Source organism: Arachis hypogaea, chromosome 15 (assembly GCF_003086295.3).
Source record: "Arachis hypogaea cultivar Tifrunner chromosome 15, arahy.Tifrunner.gnm2.J5K5, whole genome shotgun sequence".
Lineage (NCBI taxonomy): Eukaryota > Viridiplantae > Streptophyta > Magnoliopsida > Fabales > Fabaceae > Arachis > Arachis hypogaea.
Genome location: NC_092050.1, coordinates 132,283,609 through 132,295,859, shown reverse-complemented (window position 1 = coordinate 132,295,859; position 12,251 = coordinate 132,283,609).

Sequence of the window (12,251 nt, the reverse complement as noted above, 5' to 3'; positions counted from 1 at the left end):
AAGTTTTTGGCACCGTTGCCAGGGATTATTCGAGATTGACAAACTACCGGACTATCTTGTTGCTTAGATTAGGTACTTTTTGAGGTTTTATTGCTCTTTTACTTGTTTTCTTGTTTTCTTTTTCAAAAACTTTTTCAAAACCTTTCTTTTCTTTATCTTTTGTTTGAGTCTTGTGTCAATCATTAAGTTTGGTGTCTTTTTGGTGTTTCTTTGCTTTTCTTTCTCTAGTTTTTCGAAAAATTGTTCTTGAGTGTTCTTCATTATGTTCAAATTGTTCTTGATATTTTTCTTATTTGATTTTAAAATTTTAAGTTTGGTATCTTTTGGTTGTTTTTCCTTTAATTTTCGAAAATTAGTGTCATTTTTAAGTTTGGTGTCTCTTAGTTGTTTTTCCTTTTCTTTAAAATTAAAAAAAATATATATACAAAAATATCTCTTTTATCTTTATTCAAATTTTTGAAAATCTTAGCTATCTTTCCTTATCTTGATTTAAAAATTTTTAAGTTTAGTGTTTTCTTGTTAGTAAAGTTTAAATTTTGAATTTCAATTCTTATCTTTTTAAATCTTTTTCAATTCTTTATCTTATCTTTCTTATCTTCCTTTAAAATTTAAAAAAAATCCTATCCTATCTTATTTTAAATTCAAATTTTAAAATTCAATTTCAAAATTTAAAATTCAATTTTCAAATTTCAAAATCAAATCTTTTTCAAAATTCAAATTCCAAATCTTATCTTTCCAAATCTTTTTCAAATCTTTATCATATCTTTTTACTTTAAATCTTTCCTATCTTATCTTCTTCAAAATTTTATTTTAAATTCTTATCTTTTTAAAGTTTGATTTTCAAAATTTTTAATTTTTAAATCTTATCTTTCCTAATCTTCTTAAATCTTTATCTTATCTTTCTTTTTAAATTTTAAAACTTACTTATCTTATCTTCTTTTTAAATTTAAAACTTTTAATTTTTAATTCTCTACTTTCTTTTAAAATTGAATTTCAAAATCAAATCTTTTATTTCGTTTTCAAATCTTGTTAATTAGTTAGTTACTTGTTTTATCTCTTATTCTCCTTTCTCTTTCTTCTTTTTCAAAACTTCCTAACTACTTTCTCTTTCTTCTTTTTTGAAAATTTCATCTATCTTTTCCTCTCTATTTTCAAAAATATCTCCACTTCTCTCTCTCTATTAATTTTCAAAAACTATCCTTATTAAAGGACATCTTCTTTTCTTTTCTTCTAAACCTATCTCTCTAACAAAGGATCTCTATACTCTGACATAGAGAATCCTTTCTTCTTCTCTTCTTGCATTTTTTCTTTTTGTTTATGAGTAGAAAAAAGGGATAAAGAACCTCTCTTTGATCCTGATCCTGAACTTGAGAGGACTCTAAGGAGACGACTACAACAAGCTAGAGAACAACACTCCAGAGGAAACCTCACAGAGCTTTTCGAACAAGAAGGTGAGAATAAAGACATGGCAGCCAACCTTAATGACAGAGGAGACGCAAGGAAGGTCCTAGGTAACTTTACTGCACCCACTTCTGACTTCTATGGACGGAGCATCTCTATACCTGTCATTGGTGCAAATAATTTTGAGTTGAAGCCTCAATTAGTTACTTTACTTCAATAGAACTTCCAGTTTCATGGACTTCCACAGGAAGATCCCAACAGATTCCTCTCTGATTTCTTACAGATCTGTGATACTATCAAGACTAATGGAGTGGATCCAGAAATTTATAAGCTTATGCTTTTCCCCTTTGCTGTAAAGGACAAAGCTAGGTTATGGCTGGATTCTCAGCCTAAGGAAAGCCTAAACTCTTGAGAGATAGTGGTCAATGCATTTTTAACCAAGTTCTTTCCACCTCAGAAGCTGAGCAAGCTTTGGGTGGAAGTTCAAACCTTCATACAGAAAGAGGTGAATCCCTCTATGAAGCATGGCAGAGGTACAAATAAATGATCAGAAGGTGTCCTCCTAACATGATTTCAGACTGGACTATGCTAGATATCTTCTATGATGGTCTTTCTAAATTATCCAAGACGGCGTTGGGCCACTCTGCTGGTTGTTCACTCTACTTGAAGAAAACGCCTAAAGAGGCACAAGAATTCATTGACATGGTTGCAAATAACAACTTCATGTACACTTCTGAGAGGAACCTTGTGAACAATGTGGTGACTCAGAAGAAAAGAGTCCTGGAGGTTGACACTCTAAATGCCATATTGGCTCAGAACAAGATCCTAATCCAACATGTCAACATGATCTCTTAGCATTTGACTGGATTGCAAGCTGCAGTTAGCAGCACTCAAAAGGCCTCCTATGAAGGAGATGCCTATGATCCAGATCAACCCACGATGGATGAGGTTAACTATTTGGGGAACCCCTCAGGAAATCACAATAATGAGCCTTATGGAAACACCTACAACTCATCATGGAGGAATCATCCCAACTTTTCATAGAGGGATCAACAGAAGTCTCAGCAAGACTTCAACAACAATTAAGGTGGAAGAAATCAGAATAGGTTCAATAACAGACCACTCCCATCTTCTCAGCAAGAGATAGAGACTTCTAGGCAGAGCCTCTCTAACTTAGCTACTATAGTCTCTGATCTCTCTAAGACCACTTATAGTTTTATTACTGAAACAAGATCCTCCATTAGAAATCTGGAGGTACAGATTGGTCAGCTGAGTAAGAGGATCCCTAAGACCCCTCCTAACACTCTCCCAAGTAACACTGAAGCTAACCCAAGAGAAGAGTGCAAGGCCATCATTGTAGAAGTAGAGGCCAAATCTGAAGAGGAAGTGCTAGCGTTGAACGCCAACCAGGGAATAGATGCTGGGCGTTCAACGCCCACTAAGGACCCCTTTGTTGAAGAACTAAAAGAAACCAGAACTCATGAGGAGACCATAGAGGTTCCCTTGAATACCTGGTTGCGGATTATAGACTCTGAAGAATACTCCTCCTCCGATGAGGAAGAGGAAACTAGGGAAAAGCAAGTTGCTCGGTACTTAGGAATTCTGATGAAGTTGAATGCCAAGTTATTTGGAACAAAGACATTGGAGAAAAAACTTCCGGTGCTCACCAAGTAACTCAATGCCTTGGTTCAGAGGAAACTACCTCAGAAGCTGTCGGATCTCGGACGCTTCCTAATTCCCTGCACCATAGGGACAATTACCTTTGATAAGGCCTTATACGACCTAGGGTCAAGCATATACCTCATGCCTCTCTCTATAATAGAGGCTGGGAATTTTTGATATGCAAGCTACCAAGATCTCATTGGAGATGTCAGACAAATCACTGAAAAAGGCATATGGTCTGGTAGAGGATGTCTTAGTAAAGGTTGAAAACTTTTACATCCCTGTAGACTTTATAATCTTAGATACTGGAGAGGACGAGGATGAATCCATCATCCTTGGAAGACCCTTCCTAGCCACTACCAATGCCATAATTAATGTGCCAAAGAGAGAGCTCGTTCTGCAGTTATGGATCACATCTTGTTCAAGATGCCTAAACCTAACTCCCTCCCTAAGGGAGAGACAAATGTGCAACACTTAGTATTCCAACCCTCTCTCTCTGTGTAGAGCCTTACAGAGCCCCTAGACACCAAATCTAAGTTTGGTGTTAAGAACCCATCATCAAGCAATGAGAATGAAGGTACTAAGCAAAAGGTACCTAAAGGCTGGAGGGATAAGAAAATCTCCACTGTAGGTCTCTCACTTGGCATGAGAATTGTCTTCACAGACAGCCCAATAATTTCACACAATGTGAATAAGATCCTGTCTCTAGAACACGTGGAGCTCATCCATGAGAGCACAGGGAAAAAGTTCACTGTAAGGGGCAAAATTCTGAGCCCCTATCCATCCCCTTAAAGAGGTTGACCGTCAAGCTAATGACGTTAAAGAAGCGCTTGTTGGGAGACAACCCAACCATAATTATAGTATTCCTATTTTTAGTTATTTCTATTCAAGTTATATTAAGTCATTGTCAGAATTATTTCCTTTTTAGAGTTTGTGATCATATGCAGTAGTCAGAACAGAGGCAGAGACGTTCAGAGATGGAAGCAGAACACCCTACAAGTACACCCCTGCTGGCGTTGAACGCCAGACAAGGAGGCAGGAGGGGTGTTCAATGCCCTACACGGGTAAGCAAGCTGGAATTGAACGCCACACAAGGAGAAGTGTGGGCATTTAATGCCCAAGAGGGAGTAGCATTCCTGGCGTTCAATGCCAAGGGAGGAGTCCCTAGAGGGCGTTCAACGCCCACAATGGAGCCAGAAGCTGGCATTGAATGCCAGCCAATGAGCAAAGACCTGGCGTTGAACGCCAGGAAGGGAGACCCTAATGGCGTCCAATGCCCTACTTGAAGCAGAAAGCTGGCGTTGAACGCCAGCCAAGGAGCAGAGGCTGGGCGTTCAACGTCCACAAGGGGAGCAGGGAATTCGAATTCCCTAGCCTCTCCGGATCAGTGGGTTCTACAGAATCTCCACCTACCCCACCTTCTTATCTCTCTTACTTTCCCTCTTCCCCACACACACTCTTCCCCCATACACTCTCAACCAATCACCTCCACATCACCTTTTTTGCTTCCCAAAACCCTTCATCACTTCCATCCATCAAATCCCACCAACCACACCCACTTTAAATTCAAACTTTCCCACTCATTCCCCCCCCCCATGACCGAAACCCAACCCTAACCCACCCCTATAAATAACCCATCATACAACCCTTCAAACACACCTTATACACAATAACCCCCACTTGACTGAATCCCTCTCTCCCTCTATCTCTACTATTTTCTTCTTTTTCTACTCTCTTCTTCTCTTTTGTTTATATTTGCTTAAGGACGAGCAAAGTTCTTAAGTTTGGTGTTGCAAAAGCTTTGCTTTTTGACTTCTACCATCTCTAAGTATAGCACCAAAGTCTGGTGAACCCTCAAGAAAGAGGAAAGGAAAGGCCATTGTCTCCGCTTCTGAACCTTGGGAGATGGAGGGATTCATCACCAAGGCTCATCAAGACCATTTCTATGAAGTAGTGGCAAAGAAAAAGGTGATCCCCGAGGTCCCTTTTAGGCTAAAAAAGAATGAGTACCCGGAGATCCAACAAGAAACCCGAAGAAGAGGTTGGGAAGTTCTGACCAACCCTATCCCAGAAGTTGGGATCTTAATGGTGCAAGAGTTTTATGTCAATGCTTGGGTCACTAAAAAGCGTGACACTAGTGTGAACCCATATCCCAAAAATTGGTGCACCATGGTCCGAGAGCGTCTCTTGGATTTCTGCCCGAAAAATGTAAGGTTGGCGCTCCAACTACCATTAATGCAAGGAGACCCACACCCTTACACTAGAAGAGTTAACTTCGATCAGAGGCTAGACCAAGTCCTTTCAGACATTTGTGTGGAAGGAGCTCAGTGGAAGAGGGATGCCCAAGACAAGCCTATCTAACTAAGAAGACTTGACCTCAAGCTTGTAGCTAGAGGATGGTTGGAATTTATCCAACGCTCTATCATCCCTACTAGCAACCAGTCCGAAGTGACCATTGATCAAGCCATCATAATTCATTGCATCATGCTTGGGAATGAGGTGAAGGTACATGAGGTAATACCTAAAGAGCTGTACAAGGTGGCAGAAAAGCTCTCCACCCAAGCAAGGTTGGCATTCCCATATCTCATATGTCACTTATGCAATTCAGCAGGAATTGTCATAGAAGGAGACATCCCCATTGAGGAGGACAAGCCCATCACTAAAAAAAGAATGGAGCATATAAGAGAGCCTGCACAAGAGCTTGTGTAGCCACCTCCAAAAATCCCTGAGATGCCTCAAGGGATGCATTTTCCTCCTGAAGACTATTGGGCCCAACTGAACACTTCTCTAAGAGAATTGAGTTCCAACATGGATCAGCTAAGGATGGAACACCAAGAGCAGTCCACCATCCTCCATGAAATAAGAAAAGATCAAAGAGCTATGAGGGAGGAGCAACAGAGGCAAGGACGGGACATATAGGAGCTTAAACGCTCCATTAGATCCACTAGAAGAAGTAGTAGCCACCGTCACTAAGGTGGTCACGTTCCATTACTCTTGCTTATGTTATTTTTATGTTATTTTTCTATTTTCCATTGTATTTCATTGTCTATTTCCTGTTTCTAGTGCATGCTCATCTTTATTTATTTCTTAAAGCTATGAAATATTCCATGTATCTCTCACCATGCTTAAAAAAATTATGTGAAAAAGAGAAGTAAGATGCATGAACTCGAGTTATATAATAAGAATAGTCCAATTAGTTAATGTGGTGGCATTATTTTTACTTTCTATATGCATGAATCAACAATGCATATTTGATGTTGAAGTTAAGTGTGTTGACTATTGAAAGAATGATGGAAAAGGTGAAGTATTATTGGTAATATGAAAAATTCAAATATTGATTCTAGAAGTAAGAAAAAGCAGCAAAAAGAAAAAAAGAAAAAGCCAATAGCTCTTTAAATCAAAAGGCAAGAGCAAAAGCGGAAAAAAAAAAGAGAAAAAGAAAAAGCCAATAGCTCTTTAAACCAAAAGGCAAGAGCAAAAGGATCCAAGGCTTTGAGCATCAATGGTTAGGAGGGTCTAAAGAAACAAAATTTTGGCCTAAAAAGTTCAAATGAACTCCTTCCCCTGACTAAATGCTTGTGGTGTGAAGGTGTCAAGTGAAAAACTTGAGACTGAGCAGTTAAAGTCGTGATCCCAAAAGCAAAAGAGTGTGCCTAAGAACTCTAGGTACCACTGTCTGGGGATTCTAGCAAAGCTCAATCACAATCCAATTGGGTTCACCCAGTTAAGTGCATGTGGCGTTTATGTATCCGGTGGTAATACGGGAAAACAAAACACTTAGGGTCACGGCCAGGCTCTAAAAGAAGCTGTATTCAAGAATCAAAAAGAACTAAACTAAGAGAGTCAATAATATCATCCGGATTCTAAATTCCTAAAGACACCAATACTTCTGAGCTTCAAAGGATAGTGAGATGCCAAAACTGTTCAGAAGTAACTGGTTTCTAGCCCCGCTCATCAATTGGAACTGAGCTTCATTGAAAACTCTGAGATTTATTATATCATTCTCTTCTTTCTAATCCTACTTTCTTTTTGGTTGCTTGGGACAAGCAACAGTTTAAGTTTGGTATTCTGATGCGCGGATATTTTATATGCTTTTTGGCATCATTTTCATATTATTTTAGTTATGTTTTGTTTAAGTTTTATTATATTTTCATAAGTTTTAGTGCTAAATTCATATTTTTGGATTCTACTTTGAGTTTTTGTATTTTATGATGATTTCAGGTAATTTCTGGCTGAAATTGAGGAGCTTTGGCAAAGTCCGATTCAGAGGCAAGGAAAGCATAGCAGATGCTGTCAGATTCTGACCTCCATGCACTCAAACAAGCATTTCTAGAGCTACAGAGATCCAAATGACGTATTTTCAACAACGTTGGAAAGGTAATTTTCAGAGCTTTCCAGCAATATATAATGGTTTATACTTTTCTTCGAAGGAGCCTACCCATATTGGGCGTTGAACCCCAAGGAGACAAGCCAGCGTTGAACGCCCAAGAACCACCCCGCTTTGGGACGTTCAACGCCAACCAAGGCACAGGGAAGCATGGATCAACTCCCTAATGGGCGTTCAACGCCCATTCCTCAAGTTGGACGCCAAGCTCAGCCCAAGTACTCAACCAAAGTGGGCCCAAAGATGGATTTTTGCACCTCTAGTCTAGTCTGTCATACTTTTTGTACTTCTTAGTTATTAGGTTATTATATATAGAACAAAGATCACCACTGTTATAGATCTTGGCCCATTCGTACATTTCACCATTGTTTTCTGTAAGCTTTGAGCTACTAAACCTCCTAAGTTATGGTTGGGAGCTCTGCTGATTTTCTTGGATTAATAATATTACTGTTTCTATTTCAACACACGTTTGATTCCATTCTCTTGTGCAATTTTGTTCTTCATCTCATGAATTGAGGATGACCTATGACAATCATCCTTGTTCTACATAGGTTCCGTGTGAGTCCTGACCCGGATAGCATTGAACCATAGCTAGAGAATGTACTGCGGAATCCAAGAGAGTGCCTGGGTGACTTTGGATAAGTGACATAAAATCTCGTTGACTGTGGGTTACTGAGGTCTCTATGGCATTAAGGCTAGAGTCTGAGAAGCAGTGTTCCCTGATCCGGAAGATCCGACCTTATCTGTGGTGTTTTGAGTAGGTTCGCGAAGGGAAGTGGATTGCTTAGAGCTTCATCTTCGGCTATAGTGGGAAGCCATGAGTTAACTTGATGAGGATGCTACATGAGTTGCTCAGACATGGTAGACTGCTATGGTTTAGAAGAGACTAACTTGATGAGGATGCTACATGAGTTAGTCAATTACGGCTGTCATTGAATGAATCTTTCGTTATTGAAGTAGACAGTAAAAAAATTTAATCCAAAAAGAATACGCATCTCCGAAGCCTTAACTAAATATCTATCATTGCTTTTACACTAATCTGGTATTTTGTTCTTTACTATTTCATTTATGCTTTCAAACAAACAACCATATTTTCTAATCGCCTGACTAAGATCTACAAGATAGCCACTGCTTGCTCAATCCGACAATCTCTGTGGCATTCGACCCTCACTCACCTGAGGTATTACTTGGACGACCCGGTGCACTTGCCAGTCTATCTGTGTGAAACTTACGGAGTTCAATTTCGCGCACCACACATTCCCAAGAGGAATTCACATCTCTTAGAGGAATCATCCGAAAAGGTATAAGTGTCTGGCTACATCTTGCAACAAAGGGTCAATAAAGTCTCAAGTCTCAACCCTGAGCAAGTGGGGCGAAATACTGCATCTACCCAGGGAGTCTCAATCCTCAATCCAGAGCAAGTGGGGGTGAACCACACCCTTGCATCTACCCAGGGAATCATCATATCAATCAATTTTCAATACTCAATTCATCACGCAAGCGGAATAACACCCAGACCTTGCCAATAAACAGATACTCAAATCATACGCAAGCAGCATATCACTCTTACCTTACCATCTCAGCCAATCTGGCTATACTCAATCATCGTCAATCTCATCATTTATGTCTTATCTCTAATTCAGTATTTAGTAAACTCATTACTCACAGACTTTCATCAATATTCATTAGCTCAAATTCACAATCTCATCCAAAGTGTCAATCTAATTCGATCCATAAGTTCACACTCATTCTTAAGCCTAAAAACAAGTTGTTAGACGTTAATTAGGGGTTACGAAAGTATACAAGCTTGCCAGAAAAGTCAAATAGTTAAAAAGTAGAGTTTAAGTGTGGAAACCGGGTTTGTGCGTACGCACCACCCTTGTGTGTACGCAGGTACCCGAAAGGTTTCCGAGCTTGTGCGTACGCATAACTCCTGTGTGTACGCACAACTTGTAAAATTCCTGGGCATGCATACACATACCCCTGGTGGGTACACATAAGCATTATTACATGTTCTGTTCCGTACACACGCATCGTAGTGTGCCTGGGCACGCATACCAGAAATTCTAACAAACTTTTTGAATTCAGTTTAAAATACCAATGTTTAATCAACTCATAACTTTATCTACAAAATTCAATTTTGCATCATTCTTAAACCATTTTAAAGCTCTCATCACCACCTTTAATTTAAATAAAATTTAGTGAAATCCGAACTCCAAGTGCCAAGTTATGGCCCGTCGAAATTGGTCAAAAACTCATTTTTATCAAATATTGCACAATGCTCATTTTTGACAAATCCTCAATTCCAACTTAGTTCAAATCACTCAATCATCAAGTCTCAACTATTCCAAGCCTAATCACAACAATTTTAACTCATTTAACATAGTTCATTAACTATGTTACCTCCCAACCTTATGTGTAACACTTATATATCAAAATTCACAACCAAATCATTAATCATCTCATTCTCATACAATAACCCACACCACTTACCTCAACTTATCTACTAGGAGATTTCTCACCCTAGCATGGCCTCTGGCCCAATATCCACATAAATTATCATCATAATCAACATACCATAATAATTTAAGTTATAATCATACCATACACATATCCACTCAACTAATCACAACAACAACCAAAATTCATTCAATCCTATCCTAGGGATAATTAGCCTAGGCATTCACATAATTTTACATAATACCTACTCGAAAATAATATCCGTACCTCTTAGATGGAAATCTCAACCTCGGGAAGCTCCTCTTTGGCAATTTCCCACCTTCACCAGCTCAAACTCCACCAATACCACATCAAATCGATCATCCACTCAATTTCACATCGAATTTGCACCAAACTAATCCACTCCGCATCAATGCAAACTAACCCAATCCAATTTCATCTAACCACATTCAATTTTCACAACATTCACACTATGTTCATAACTCAAATTCGTGCAAAATCAAAGGATAAAGGTTATTTATCTTATTTTTCGTAGTCTTGGGTCAAAATCCTACTAGAAGTCACGATTGAGCCTACCCTAAACATAAAAAATTTGAGATTCTCTCAAAATCAAAACCAAAAATGCAAAATTAATGAAGAGAGCAAACTAGGCAAAAAATTTCGAGTTGCTTACCACTTTGTTCAAATAGAATCAAAGAGAATTTCGAGAGAAACGTATGGCCATAAACAGCTCGTCAATCAGAGCTCTGGAGCAAAAGTTATGGAGTTTCAAAGATGGTGATAAATAGTAAACAAGCTTCTCTTCTCCCTTCTCTCCTAGGGCTTTGTTTATGTTTTAGTGAAATGGGTAAGAGTGTGCTGAAGTGTGGCTAAATAGGGGTGTTAGTGAGTGGGCCCTAGGCCCAACATGGACCCGATTCACTCGTTTTAACCTGTTGACCTAATATAGGCCAAAACCTTTAAGATTAGCGTTTTAATTCATCTTCTAATTATTTTTACTTTCCCTAATTATAAATTTTAATTTTTTAATTCCTTTTACTCATAATTAATTTATTAGTTAATTATTTATTATTTAACTGGGTTTTACATTCAGAGACTTCTAACGTCACATAAATACAGTTTCATATGTCAAACAAATCAATCATCAACCAAGCATCAAACACAATCAATTTGTAATTAATTTATCGAACTTTACCTCTCGATATTAGCTCGCAAAAATTGATTCTTTTCTTGATAATCTTTAGCTCTCATTCTTCCTAATTATAGCCAAAACATCATTAAAATAATGATAGATACATATAATAACCGAACTTCTATTACAAAACCAGGAAAAGATCCTCACCTCCCTTACTCCTGAAATAATGGATGCTTACTCTTTAAGATTTGATGCAATGTTCCTCAACAAAACTAATATATCTATGTAGAGAAAAAAGAGATGAACATTTTAATCGGTTTAAAATTTTTTGGGAGTTTTAGAATCAAAGAACTGAGCCTCAAAAACTTACCGACTATAGAGCTTCAAACTTTCTCTCTTGTTCCCCTTCTTAAAGTTGCATGTGTAAAAAGAAAAAAAAATAGGAGGTGGCTCTTGAAGTCATTTACAAAGAGATGAAACAAAGCAAGAGGTGAAAAATTCACCACGTGATTATTCACCAATGTTAATTAATAAAAACACACACGCGCGCGTGCGCGTACAGACACACACATATATTTAGTAGATAATTACTATAACTAGATATATTAGGTCACAATTATAATATTTCTAGAGTAAATATATGAGTTACTAGTATAAATCAAGATTCTAAAAATCGGACCGAGATTCTGGCCGATTCGGTCTACCCCTAAAATTGTCTTGCAAAAAAACCAGTGAAAAACTAGCCAAACTGGCGATTAACTGCCAAACCGGCCAAGTTTTTAAAAGTTACGATTTCTAAAATCTCACCAAACAGCGTCGTTTTGACGTCGGAAAAAAAACTAGCTGAAGTTGAGCGACCCACCCATTACCCAACCCATTTTGAAGAGCACACACCAGTCATCATACCTCCTCAACTCTAATTTTCTCTTCCAGCTTCGTCCATCAAACTCTACCATCACTACCACAATTGACGCCGGATCGAAGCTGCTGTCAGCAGGCAGAAGGAATTTATTGCCGCGAATTGAAGCAGCTGTCAGCGGCATCATCGTCTTGAACTCTGAACTCTGAAGCTTCTGGCGTCAGCTTCGTCTGGTCGTCCTGATTGTCCAGTTGTCATCCTGGTCATCGGCTTCTGTTAATGTCGTCGTCGGACATCTGTTCTGCCGCCATGAACTCCAGGCCTTTTGTCCTCTCTGCCGCGATGAATTC